Below are 15,410 nucleotides of genomic sequence, written 5' to 3' on the forward strand. Positions count from 1 at the left end.
CCCTGATTTGGGGTTGATCTCGGTCTTGGGGGCGGGCCGCGGCATGGCCTTATTGGGCCGCAACTCTTAGTACAATTTTGAGATTTAAAGTGTGTTTAGGCTTGGGAACTCAAAGGTTAAAGCTCGGGATGGATTTTATCACCCGAATTGATAGAATTCAAGGTCTCGGAGATTAGAATTATGGCTCGAAGTTATTAAATGTATTGGAACTTGATGGATGAATATTGTTAATGCGTTGTGACTAGGGTTTCGGTGAGGCTCGAATTAGGGGACTGTGCTCGGGACATCGGTGCTTGAAAATCTTGGGACACAAGTAAGAAAACTGATGTTCTCGTAGAGCTTGTATGCAGGGCAGGGCCCTATATGATTGTGTTGCAGGGCGTAGCCCTTTCATTGAGTTTGTTCATGTTTAGTATTTGCTTTATTATGTTATGTATGCAAATGTGTAAATGTTCGGCAAGAGCCGGGAACGACACAGGCCAAGATCGGCAAGGCTGGGAACGGCAAGGGACTGAGAACAGCGTTAAGAACGTGGAGTGCAAGGCCGAATGTGGCAAGGGGCCGAGGGCAGCGTTTAGCACACGGAGTGCAAGTTGTCAGGGCGAGATCCTAAAGGATACCTGTGATATCCTCACGGTGTGGACCGCGAACCCAGGGCCTGGTAAAGTGCCTGGGACGAGATGGTCATATGTGTATAGCCTACTGATGGCATGTTTATATGCTAAGTGTTTGATATGCATATGTTATCTGCTTGTGAGGGTTTTCTTGCTGGGTTTCGGCTCACGAGTGCTCTGTGGTGCAGGTAAGGACAAGGGAATAGTCGACCAACCATGAGTACGGAGAGCGTGAAGCGGCGCGTACATGTTTGGCCTGCCTGGCTGCCACGGCCAAGGGTATTTTGGGAGATGATTGTACTAAACTTAGATTTTGTCGTCTAGTCGACTCTGCTTGTATTTATGTGGTGTAAACATTTCTAAACAGTGTTTTGGGATTCCAAATGTTAAATACTTTATGATTTTTAGTAAATGGAATTATTTTCAAAGTTTATGAGTTTATTTATGTTTTAATTACATGATTGTCTTAAAACCTCGATTAGCGAGTGAAATGCAAGTTTTAAACTCACTTAGTAACGACTCTAAGGAAGTAGGGCGTTACAACTTGGTATCAGAGCGAGCCAAGGTTTATGGTTTCTGGAGATTGACCGAACATGTACGCTCGCTGTCAGTGACAAGCCCGACTCAGGGTTAGTTGGTATGATTGACTAATATGCTTGAATATGTGCTTGAATGCCCTGTTTGCCTGCTTACTTCATATAGAGCATGATAAATGAGTTAACATATGCATGATGCCAGGGCATGGCCCGTTGTGTGTTATATGCTATCTGTATGTTATGTGGATTGTTGTTTATGGGTTGGCTGACGTGAATTGGGAGGTGGTTTTCAATGTTGTTATCATGCCTGATGAGCGGCGTCGTTGATTACAGGCATATTTGTTGAGATGCCTCGACAATTATCTAGACTCCGTGGCAGTAGGGCCGAGGATGATAACCAGGGTCAGTACCCTCCACCTGCCCCACAGAATTAGCAAGAGATGTTTCCCAAAATTGAAGCAAGACTGCAACGAACAGAGGAGGAACTTCGATAGCTGAGGCAGCAGGCCCCTCCACAAGTGACTGGGTTGCCAGTTCAACACGTTGTGGCACCAATGCCAGTTCAACCTGTTGTGGAGAACAGGTGGGAGCCTTTATACGAGAGGTTTAGGAAGCAGCATCCTCCCACATTTGGCACCCCGAGCCTTGAGGTAACCTTAAAGACCTAAGTTAAATAAAACAAAACAGAGGAAACACTTAGAAACTTGGAGAAACTGACCCATACCTCCTCCTTCTCTCTTTCTTTCTCTAAACCATATCTAGGGGAACTTTGAGGAGATTAAGCTAGGAAAACTCAGAATTCAAGGCTAGAACTTTGGGGAATTGAAGCTTGGAACTTAGAGGATTAGCTCAGGATTTAATTAAGCAAAGGTAAGCCTTTATCTTGATGAACTATATTGATTTTCTGCTGATATTTCAAAGGTTTGCGTGTGAGTAAAAATGGTGAATTGCTCTTGATTGTTTGGGTAATTTTGGGATGACTTTTGTTGGGTTTTGCAGCTAGGATTGCTCTGGAAATGTTGTGATGAATGTGTGGGATTGTTGGGTTGATTTTGGGATAAAGTGGTTGGGTTTTCGTGGCATTAATTGAAGATTTTTCTGGGTTCGAAGGGTTGGGCTGCGGCATTGTTCCTGCTGAGCCACGGCCCACTGAAGCATGTTGGTGGCCTGCAAGAGGGGCGAGCCGCGGCATGCCCTAGCTAGGGTCGCAGCGCGCCTACCCTGATTTGGGGTTGCTCTCTGTCTTGGGGGCGGGCCACAGCATGGCCTTATTGGGTCGCAGCTCTTAGTAAAATTTTGAGCTTTAAAGTGTGTTTAGGCTTGGGAACTCAAAGGTTAAGGCTTGGGATGGATTTTATCACCCGGATTGATACAATTCAAGGTCTCGGAGATTAAATGGATTGGAACTTGATGGATGAATATTGTTAATGCGTCGTGACTAGGGTTTCGGTGAGGCTCAAATTAGGGGACAGTCCTCGAGACATCGGTGCATGAAAAGCTTGGGACATAGGTAAGAAAAATGTTGTTCCCGTAGAGCTTGTATGCAGGGCAAGGCCATATATGATTGTGTTGCAGGGCGTAGCCCTTTGATTGAGTTTGTTCATGTTTAGTATTTTCTTTATTATGCTATGTATGCATATGTGTAAATGTTTGACAAGAGTCGAGAATGGAGCAGGCCGAGATCGGCAAGGCCGGGAATGGCAAGGCCGGGAACGGCAAGGGGCCGGGAACGACGTTAAGCTCATGGTGTGCAAGGCCGAGTGCGGCAAGGGGCCGAGGGCAGAATTTAGCATGCGGAGTGCGAGTTTCCTGGGCGAGACCTTAAAGGATGCCTGTGATATTCTCATGGTGTGGACCGCGAACCCAGGGCCTAGTAAAGTGCCTGGGACGGCATGGCCGTATGTGTATAGCCTATTGATGGCCTGTTTACATGCTAAGTGTTTGATATGCATATGTTATCTGCTTGTGAGGGTTTTCTTGCTGGGTTTCGGCTCACGAGTGCTCTGTGGTAAAGGTAAAGGTCAGGGAAAAGTCAACCAAGCATGAGTACTGAGAGCGTGAAGTAGCGCGTACATGTTTGGCCTGCCTGGCTGCCACGGCCAGGGGTATTTTGGGAGATGATTGTACTAAACTTAGGTTTTGTCGTCTAGTCGACTCTGCTTGTATTTATGTGTTGTAAACATTTCTAAATAGTGTTTTGGGATCCCAAATGCTAAGCACTTTATGATTTTCAGTGAATGGAATTATTTTCAAAGTTTATGACTCTGTTTATGGTTTAATTACACGTTTGTCTTAAAACCTCGATTTGCGAGTTAAATGCACGTTTTAAACTCACTTAGTAATGGCTCTAAGGAAGTAGGGCATTATAGGTGGTACCCAAATCTCAAGTTGATCTTCAAGAATATTGATGCTCCCTACAGTTGATCGAATAAATCATCAATTTTGGGCAATGGGTATCGGCTCTTGATCATCACTTTTTTGAGTTCGCGGTAGTCTATACACATTCTCATGGAGCCGTCTTTCTTTTTCACGAACAATATAGGGGCTCCCCATTGAGAATGACTTGGTCGTATAATTCTTTTATCCAGGTAGTCTTATAATTTCACTTTCAGTTCTTTAAGCTCTGTCGATGCCATCTGGTATGGTGCCTTTGAAATAGGTGCGGTTCCTGGAATCAAATCGATTTCATACTTGACTTCTAATCCTCCGGAAACATTTCCAGAAATTTGCACACCACTACTACCTCAGTTGGTTGTAGCTTAGACTCCCTATCCTTGTCTATTACGTTCGTTAGGTAGCCGATACATCCATCATCTAGTAATTTTCTAGCCTTCAAGGTGGAGATTATAGTAAAATTCTTCTCGCGGGCTATGCCTTGGAACACAAATGGTTCTTCCCCAAGTGGGTTATAAGTCACCTTTCTTCATTTGCAATTCACCATCGCCCCGTATTTGGTTAGCCAATCCATACCAAAAATAACATCGTATTCATGTAAATAAAAAACTATCAAATCCAAGGTCAACTCTTAACCTTTTACCCAGACTAGTACGGCTCTAACCCAAGACCGTACCATCATGTCCTCCCCCAAAGGTAAGGATGCACCACATACATTTTCCATAGGCTCAAGCTTCCTATCTATCTTATCAACATAAGATGAAGTAATAAAAGAATGGGATGCACCAGTGTCCATCAATACATATGCTGAGTTATTAGCCATAGGAAGCTGACCTGACACTATGTCGGAAGTCTCAGCTCCTTTATCACCTTGGGTGAGTGCATAGACTCGTGGTGCAGTTCCTACTAGCTTTTGTTGGTCGCTTCCTCCCTTTTGACTATGATTTTCGCAGTTCCTGGAGAAATGACCTGACGTTACACAGGTGAAGCAATTGTTGTTGTTACACTCGCCTGGGTGGCATCGATTGCATTTGTTGCATTGCGGCCAATAGTTGTTTTCTCTCCTTGGCTGCTTGTTGAAGTTCGAACTTCGGCTTGGTGGCTCCATTCTTCATTTATTATTCCCACTATTGGGAAATCTAAAGCTCCCTTGAGTATTGGTCTTACCCATACTTCGATTGCCTCTGGATGAAAACCTCCCATAAGGTCCACTCTGGTTACTAGAGTACCTTCCCCAATCATTGGAGACATGTGCTCGTTCTTCAGTCCTATAGGGCTCTTTCTTCTTGTACCAGCGATGACTCTTGGCAAATTTCTCGCTCCATGACTTCATCATAAGTATCCAGGCTTGTCTTCCCGATATCCTCGAACTGAGTTATCTCTCTTTTTAACCCCTTCGTGAATTTATGTACCCAGTTGGCTTTAGTGTGTACCAGATCTGAACCAAATCTTGAGAGTTGGTAAAACTTGTGCATGTACTTATGTACGCTAGAAGACCCTTGGACTAGGTTGGAAAACTCAACCACCTTCCAATCTATCACTGTCTAGTTGTAGTACTTGGCATTGAACAGGGTCAGGAATTCCGCCCATTCCATCTGTGCAACATCACGCCCGTTCCTAGTAATATTCCACCAGATGCGGACGTCCTTCCTCAACATATACACCGAACATATTATTTTTTCCTTTTCAGTATCTGCCACAAAGTCAAATATTCTCTCCAGCACGCTAACCCATTCTTCTGCCATCAAGGGGTCTGAAGTCCCTACGAACATATGTGGGTTTTGCCTGCTAAACTGTTCCGAGATCGGTTTTGGCTGTTTTGTTCTAAGTGCATCCGGTGGTGGATTTGCTCCCACCAATGGGTCTTCTTGCGTCGGGAATTCTTGTTGTTTGGGAACATCTTCCTGGGTTGTTGGGGGTGTGGGGTTGTGTGATACTTTTGGAAATCTTTGCATCAATGCCTCGAATGTCTGAGCGTTTGCCGCATTCTGCTCATACACAGCCCTTCTCAGATCCTCTATCTGAGTTTCCAGATTGGGTTTCGGCTATACCCTTTGTCCTCGGCCTCTCCCTCGGGCTTGACCCCTTCCTCTACCTCGGCCATGACCTGTCTCTTGGTCAATGGACACTCTCTCGGCTAGGTCTAGTGGGTTAACAGCTCGACTTCCTCTGGCTCGGGTGTTAGGCACCATTGCAAGTTTCTATACAACAATGTTTAAAACATTTGAGTATACTAGTTTCCCATAAACTAGGAAAAGAGAAAGAAAATCATAATGATTCAACTCAAAACAGATATTCACAACAATCAGAGCTATACCCTAGCAATAAAAAATGATCATGATAAATCATGCTATAAAGTTTTAGTTAGTAGAACAGTAAATACAGAAGAAAACCCTAACCACGCGTCGGGTTTCTACAAACGCCTGCTACAACTATACAAAAGTCCTACAACCTAGTAGGTTTGCCATGTCTTTACAAAAGTATCAACAAGACTTTCACAGCAAAACCTAATCTACCTTATCCATCAGTATATCCAGTTCTATGTCGGAATCCTCATCCGGCAGCTTGGGATCCTCCTCTGAATCTTCCACCCTGCCTCGAGGTATGCTATCAACCATTGAGGTATGCCAATCCATGGCCCAAATGCTAGCTCGATCTACATACGAAAGTCATCCCACGTGTTTGAACTAGTCGCCAACGTCTGCGTGACGAAACCATATCCATGTCGAGCCTCTCAGACAAGTGCCAGCATATCACACTTTTGATCGCTCAAGTGTGTTGGCCCTATCAGAGACTTCTATCATGTAATGCATCCATTTCCAAATGACACGCCGATGTCATTGATCGTACTCGAAGCATTGAGGATTCTTGTTGTTAAAGAGTATATAGTAATCGGTCCTAGGCATAAGGATCACGGGTAGGTTCCCTATCACAGGGTCACCTATCTCAGGTATATCAGCCATAACCTACAATTTATAGAATTGAGGTAAATAAAACAAAGCAAAAGAAATAAATATGAAAAGATAGTACTTACAGTGAGTGCCAGTCTATCTTGCAGAATGTACATGTGGGTTTGTCTACAAAATCGGCTCAACTCGAGCTCTGATACCACTTGTAACGACCCTAAAAAAATATAAGATCAAATCATGCGGAAATTTAAAACTTTTTACTTTTAACTCATTGTACCGAAAATTCGTATAAAAAACTTTTTAAAGATCGTGTGCGTACACTTTTAGTTTTAGCAAACGAAATTACAACTACCCTTTCACAGAGTTATAACAAAACAATTGTCATAAAAGAAATAACAAGGTCCCAGTGTTTCTTTTCAAAATGGATTCCATCAATAGCCTCCCCAGGTCAGGCCACATGTACATATCCATATGTGGACTCCAGCGCTCACTACTCCATTTTGCTTTTGCCCTTACCTACAACATGAAACAACTAGGTAAGCAAAAACGCTTAGTAAGATAGCCTTGCACACAAATATACTAAACCCAATAATGGGTTTCCCTAAGGTAGTTATCACTACCGATCATTAGGGTATTGGATAAATCTCAACCTTATCATACAATTCTTAATAATAGTCCTAACAGAAAATCAAGCACATTGGTTGCGCCCAACAACCAATGTTCATACATATCAAACCACCTGCATTCAGAAAATCCCAAACATTCAGGATATATAACCATATCTGAAATAAATACTCTGGTTCTTTCTAACAATGCAGATCACACATATCACAATAACTTGCAATCAGAAATTCCCAGAACATTCAAGATATATAACACATATCATAACTAATCAATAGATTTACAGCAAGGGATCCGGGCTTAAACCCGGTTTCAGCACTTATGTCCTAGCTTCAACCTGGACTATAATACCATTGTCTTGGCTCCAACTCGTACTATATTTTTACCATTGTCCTGGCTCTAAACCTGACTATATTTTTACCAGGTTCTAGCTCCAACTCAGACTATATACTTACCATGTCTTGGCTCCAACCCAGACTATATACTTACAATGTCTTGGCTCGAACCCGGACTATATACTTACCATGTCTTGGCTCCAACCCGAACTATTTTATGTTAGGGTTCTGGCTCCAACCCGAAGCTACTTATCATTTAGTTGCAGAATGCCAAAGCATTGCAAGAGTTGGCATTAAGCATACCCTGGTCTTATTGACCCAAACAATACTAGTGTAATCTACTACTATAAGCACACACTGGTATATTCATGTTGTAGCCAAGAAAGAGAATGGCTAACTTACTTGGAGTCATTAGCTTCCAGCTGGATCTTTAACATCGCTATTCGTTTTCCCTTTCACAGTTACTGAAATTAATACAGTGTACTCTGATTAAACTTTGGCATACTCTTATAGCTAATATTCTATGATAGCTACATGCAATAACATTCTCTTAGAGACTCTATACTATAGCCTCTTATACACCTTATAGTGTATAAGGTCAGAATTCATTTCAGTCATTACAGTATCATGAGAAAATCGGCCTCACCGCAGCACACGCTGCGTGCCGTGCATCTTAATACTCTATAACTAGAGAGCTCTCTTATCGGATCACTCGTATTTTGGTTTTTGAAAAAAAAATTCTACTCAACTCCTATCTTTAGAAAGATACCAACTTTTCGTCCTCTCACAAAAGTTTACCATTTTAATCATTTACCAAAATATGGCTTTTTGACCCTTTGCAAATAATATATGACAATGTTATCTCGTTCTCTTAAAGATTCTACAAAAACCTAACTCTTATTCTTACCATTTTTTATCCATAACCTAGGATTTCTTTTTATGTTATTTTTTAAAAGAATGGACATTGGACCCTTAACTAAGAAAATAGTAAAAATTAACTTTTAAATTGACTCAAGCTGATTTGGGATTGGTTAAGTCTCAAAATACATACTTATCTTTACAAAGGATTACTCCTTATTTCCAAAACTTTACTTCCATTATTTCATTTAAAGTGGTATAGTCTCATTTTTAAACTTTTGCCTTAAGTTGAGTTTTGGGAAAAATCCCTTAAACTATTGTTCACGTGTTTTATGTCATAAGGACGGGAACTAGCCAAAAGCCTCGCATCAAAAACTGTTTTAGGTTAAGAGAACTAACCTCCCAAAAATCATTTTTCGTTAAGGTTCGAAATTACTACCTTTCAGATTTTTTAGGATAAAATTATAAAAATTATTTCTCTTAAACTGTAACACATTTTTCTCTAAAAAATTACTTAAGTCCTTACAAACATCTTAACTAATTCTCCTCAAAATTTCATAATATTTGGGAAGACAAAACTTATTCAAATTTGTAAAGAAATCTGGGTAGTGCCTACTGCCCAGAAGTTTTTCCCAGATTTTAAGGTAACTTTGAAAATTCACTTCTTTTACACACATAGCCCATTTCTTTCTAAAATTGTACAGAGATCTTTATAAATGTCTATCTTATTAGCTTCCTTAAAAAATTTATAACTTTTTCAATTATAAAACTCATCAAAATATTTAAAGAAATCTGCCCAGAAGTTTTGTTTCTAGATTCTAGGGAAAAATTTGAAAACTCATATCTCTTATACCTTAACATATTTTCCTCTAAAATTTTACAGTGACCCTTATACATGTTTAAAATAATACCCTAGAAAATTTCATAGCTTTTTGATTAGTATAACTAGTTCCAAAGTCAAAAAAATCTGGGCAGTGCATGCTGCCCTTTAATTTTCCAGATTTACATCAAAATGCCAAAACTTCATAACTTGGGTTTAAAAATACATTTCTATAATTTTCCAAAGTCTATCAATAAATAATCACAAAGAACTATGGAACTACACAAATATTTGTCACAGACAGAGGCAGTAGAGTGCGATCTGACCCATTGGAAGCCAGACCATGAAATTTTGGCATTATGCATTTTTACACAACCTAAAATCAATAAGCACTTCTAGCATAACCCTAGCCACATGCATGCATCCAAATCATCATACCACATATAAATCTTAACCTTCAGCATAAAATAAGCTTAAATTTTTTTAAAACACTCTATACAACCATATTTACAAGAATCACCACAAAACATAAAGAACTCAACCATAGATTCTACCTTTCGAAGCCCTAACATGGAGATGTGTTCCTTAGCTCTTCAAACCTTTCCTTTGGTGTTCTGAACTCTCAAAACCGAGCTCCAAGTCCCACATGCAGATTTTAAGGAAAGGATTAGGGTAGAAAGAAACTTAGATGAGGGACACGAACATGCAAGTTCACAAAAACCCTCTTACCTTGCTTTATTTGATCCCAATGATGCCCAACTTGGAGATCCAACTAGTAAGGCATCTCTTGAACCCTAGAACACAAGAATGATGCCATGCATGGCTATTAGATCACATGCATGCATAAAGAACCCTAGGATTTCGAATTTGAAGAAGATGGAGAAGAATGGATCACAAAAGAGGATTTCACTTACCTTGAACTCGGTTTGTTTAGGGTTGAACACTATCTTCAATGGAGTCTTTCCTTGAGAGACCAAGAGAGAGGAAGGAAATGAGAGGGGGAGAGAGCCTCTGATTTTCTTTTTCAAAGTTAGAAAAAAATGAAAAGGAAAGGGGAAGAGGGTGCCTCGTTTTTGGGGGAAAAATGGTAGTGAAAATTGTTTTGAGAAAAAAAAACAAAACAATGATTAAACCCTTAGCTTGTGAATGGGTAAGACTCTTATTATTCTCTTTGGGGTATGTGTCCTAGATCTTGAGAGCCAGAGGACCTAGCCTTGCTGCCCACTCCTCTCTCTCTCTCTCTCTACCCTTGGAAATTACTTTTACGCCCTTGCTTATTTTACCTCACATTTAATGGATCCAATGGCCCTTTGGGAATTTTGTGCTATAAATTTCCCTTAAAGTTTAACCTATAGTTTTTAAATATATCCAAGCTTAATTAATTAAATTAAATGTGACCCAAAAATAAATTTGTCACATATCACAAAATTTTTGTAATTTTATTAAATTGACGAAAATGCCGTTAGAGGCCCGAGCAAAAAATTCTCATTCTAAATTGTCAATTAACAAAACACAAGGTCAATCATGTAATCATGTAAAACACATGGGCCAAATTGATATTTTTCCTCAAAACTATATGCACTATTTGTTGATGAATCAGAAATTTTAAACAAAAATTGAAAAATATGGTTCCTGCAATAACTGGTTATATGGAATGTCACCAGTTACACTGCTTTGCCCAATTTTTGAGCTTGAATCTGATACACAGATTTAGTACAAAAGCTCTCCAACACATGCATAAAAATGTATTTCAACAATAAAACAAACTATCTTGAAACTGGTTACACTATTATGCCTTATTTAAATTCTGTCTCTCTCAATAGATTATTCACCTATTGTTTTTTTAACTGGTTACAAATATGGTTTGATTATACATGTTGGTTTTTAAAAGCATCAATTTGCTCTTCAAGAACTCAAATCTTATTAATACACTTTAAGACACACATAAAATCAACTTTAGAAACTATAACTGTTGACACAAAAACTTATTTATTTATTTATTTCCTATAATGTTTTTTTTAAATGGATTCAATGACAATAAAGCTTCATCATGGATGTATATGGACAAATTTCAATGAAGATATGGACTATAACCTTGTCTTGCTTCCTATTAATTTCTCATTACTAATCTAGTACAAATCTATACACTAAAAAGTAAACCAACACAACTTGCAAAGAAACTGTAACCAATTATAAAATGAGCTTTACTGATATTTATATATATATATATTAGTAACTACAAGTAGTTACAAATCCTAACACAAAAAAGTACACTACTAAAAAATTAGACTTTCTCTGCGATTTTTTTCCTTAATAGGCTGCAGATTTTGGGAGCAATGGGTACCGAAGTGTAATCGGTCGCAGAGAAAAGTCCATGAAAAACCCGCAAAAAAATAAGACTTTTCTCTGCGGTTTTCTTCAAATGACAGCAGAGAAAAGTCTTGTCATTTTTCAAAACTTTGAACAGGCATAACTTTGAACAATATATATATATATATATAAGAAACTACAAGTAGTTACAAATCCTAACACAAAAAAGTACACTACTAAAAAATTGGACTTTCTCTGCGATTTTTTCCTTAATAGGCTGCAGATTTTGGGAGCAATGGGTACCGAAGTGTAATCGGTCGCAGAGAAAAGTCCATGAAAAACCCGCAAAGAAATAAGACTTTTCTCTGCGGTTTTCTTCAAATGACCGCAGAGAAAAGTCTTGTCATCTTTCAAAACTTTGAACAAGCATAACTTTGTACTCGCTGGTCCGTTTTGGGTGTTTTTTTTAACTTGGGTATTTTTTCAATGTCTATCCAGTTGCAAACAAAGAAAACTTGAAGAAAAATAAACCTCTTTTTCAAGTTTGGTCACCAAAAAATCTGAAAAAAAAAATTGAAACCTTTTCTCAACAACCGAATCAATGATTTATGAAAAATCTCTCAAAATTTTTATTTTTATTTTGTTATTTCACGGAAAATAAACTCTAAAAATAATGAAGAAAAACAAAACAAAAAACTATGCAAATAAAGATATATAGATCATTACCTATTTTGAAGCTCAAGAATACAATGTATCGCCAAAAATGCAGTGAAAATGGACAATTTTCCGACCAAATCCTAACCATTTTTACTACAAAAAACTTGAAAATGAACAAACATCAAGCATCAACTTCAGTTTTTAACTAAGATTTAGCTAAAAAAAATTGATGAAAAAATACTAAGATTAAGGTTAACTGAAGTATTGCCGCTGCTAGAGAAGTTTTTCACGAAAAAATATGTTTGCGAACCTTGTGGGGAAGAAGGGGCTGAAGTATAGGTTTGGGAACATTTTCTCCGTAGTTTTCTTAAAAAAACTGCAAAAAAAAGTCTTGTAATTTGTCAAAACATTGAACAAGTATAACTTTGTGCTCGGTTGTTCATTTCCACTCCCCACGATTCCTACTTTACACTGCATTTTTTTAGAAAAAACAATCATAATAACATAGTACTTACGAGTCCTTCAAACCTTTCCTCTGCGCTTTTTATTTAAGGTTGAAAAAAAAAAGCGCAGAAAAATCCTATATATGTAGTAGTGGTAAACCAACATTACTTTCAAGGGACTAACAAGAAAAGAACCACATTACTTTGAGAAGTTTTTCATTACAAACACATGAATGATCAAAATTCTTAGGTAACTTCTCAATTGACCCATGAATGAACATTCTTCCAATTCTCTTTCTTTTTTTCTTCAATATATTTATTCTCATCTCAACAAGTTCTAGTTCTAGTTCATTAGCAATATTTAATCCAACTCATTCAACTGATCTTTAGAACAATATTATCACTGGTCTTTAGAACATATTCATCAACAAATTGTTGTAAAAATAAAAATAAAAATAAATACTCAAGTAATAATACATAAAATTGTACATTGAAACTAGTTACAAGAACTCACAAGTACAACATTGTAACTAGTTGATTGGTTACCTTTACGACAACATCTTCGTTCAAATTTACATATGTCCTATGCAATGCCAGCAACAATTTTACGAGTTTAGCAACAAACTTTTGGATGAAAACAAGATATTTCTCATTAATTACTTTCTCCCTACAAGCCTACACATATAGGAGAAAGAATATAATGAAAATACACAAAAATAAAAGAATAATAATGTACGCCCTACTACCTTAGAGCTGTTACATAGAGAGTTTAAAATAGAAATCGTGCTTTTGACTTACTCTACGTGGTTTCTAAAACCAAAAGTGTGACTAAACCAGAATTTAAGGCTGTACTCTTTGAAAATGTTTAGTTTCGTTGAAAACATTAAGTATCAAACATCTGGGATCCCAAAAATAAGGTTTACAAAATATTTACAACTCAAAAATAGATTTACACCAAGTTAACTATCAAAAGAATAAGTTAATACACCCATATACAAAATGCCCCCAACCAAAGCAGTCGGGCAGGCCGAACATGTACACGCCGCCCCCACGCTCTCCATACTCATGGCCAGTTGACTGACTCCTTGCTTTTACCTGCCACACAGAGCACCCGTGAGCCGAAGCCCAGCAAGAAAACCCAAATAGTACATAACATACGCATAGAATATAGCTGACATAATCCATTGATAAATAGGAAAACCATCAGACTGAACAAGCACGGCCATGCCGCCCCAGAGGCCTTACCAAAACCTGGGGTCTCGGTCCTCACCGTAAGGATAACTCATGTATCCCTTGGGTCCCACCCTGGCTATAAGTACCCCATGTGCTGAGTGTTACTTCCGGCCCCAAGGCCGTACCCGGCCTTTGCCGCTCTCGGCCTTAGCCGTTCATTTCATTATAATCGCACGCATAATACATTTCGAAATAATCGTTCAAACATATAATAATTCATCCAAGGTCATACATTTGCAAGTAAAACAATCTAGGGCCATGCCCTGCAAAAACACTGTGGGCCCATGCCCTGATCCTGGGTGTTACAGTTTTCTTACCTTTAAATTCGATAGCCTTGATCACCTGACTCCTTGAGCACGATCCTACTCGAGCCCTAGCGCTTACCTAAGAAAAATCCATAAGTCAAAGTCATTAACAAACCTCAAGTCCAAAACCTAGCCTCGGGACCAATCCCGAGCCCCCGGGAAGTCCTAGATCCCCAAAACAAAGTGGTGGAATCGAGCCCCGAACCCTAGGTCAAAATCCCTTAACAAAAGCCCAAAAATCCCCTTCTGTGAACAGTGCAGCGCTCTAAAGAGGGCGCTGTAGCGCTACAAGCAGAACCACACCCCCCAGAACAGGGGCTAGCGCTACAGCGCCCACTGACTAGCGCTAGTTGCAGCCAGACCAAACCCAAAAATCGCTTCAGCGATTTTCCTTCAACCATTTCAACCCCAAACTTGTCCAAACCTTTTCCAAACCCAAAAACAAACTTATCCACACCTCACACTCATCCCAAGCATCCCAAGAACTCAACCCCAAGCTCAAGCAACCCAAAACTCAAAATCTATCATAATGAACCCAAAAACCAGAAATTCATTCAAACAACAAAGATAAGGTCTTAGAAATCATACCGTGGATGGAAATTCGACCTTGAGTTGAACCCTAGACCTCCTTAGCTTGCTCCTTTACAACCTTCACCTGATTTCCCCAAAAATCCCATCTATTTAGCTCAAATACACAGCTCCAACCAGTCAAGCCCTAAAACTGAAATCCCCAAGAACTTACCTCAAATTTCTGAGGTGATCTTGCTAATCCTTGCCAATCCTCAAGTCTAGCTTAGGATCCTTGATGCTCAGCCTACCCTAGCTCTCCACTGTGCTTAACTCCAAGAAAAAATGAAGGAAAATGGTTGGGATAGCCCCTAACCGATTCTTTGGAACAAAACCCTTCAGCTTTTCTCTCTTTTCCTTTCTCTTCCTTCTTTCTTTCTTTTCAGCCTTATAACTCTTTTTCTACAAAATCCACTAAGTATATAGCTCCCTTAAACTTATCTCTAACAAGCCTAAAGACCAAAATTCCCTCCCTAATAATTCTAAACCTTTTTGCCCATAAAGGGACATTTTAGTCATATTTCCCAAATTCCCACTAATTCCTCAAGTGTTCCTAATAATTCCCGCTCGCTACCCAATACCTGATTAATCACCAATTATACATTCCTCATCATCAAGATTAACCTCAATATATTTTCCAAATTCTCATTTAAACTCCCCAGGCTTAACCCAAGCCGGGTATAGATTCCCGCTTTGACTTTTCCGCTAACCCGCTCATTCTAGGATCGTCTCGAGTCATAGATCACAGATATCAACACAGTCATGCCCAAAATGGCCAAATTACAATTATGCTCTTTCTAAGATAATC

This window comes from Humulus lupulus, chromosome 6, assembly GCF_963169125.1.
Source record: "Humulus lupulus chromosome 6, drHumLupu1.1, whole genome shotgun sequence".
NCBI lineage: Eukaryota > Viridiplantae > Streptophyta > Magnoliopsida > Rosales > Cannabaceae > Humulus > Humulus lupulus.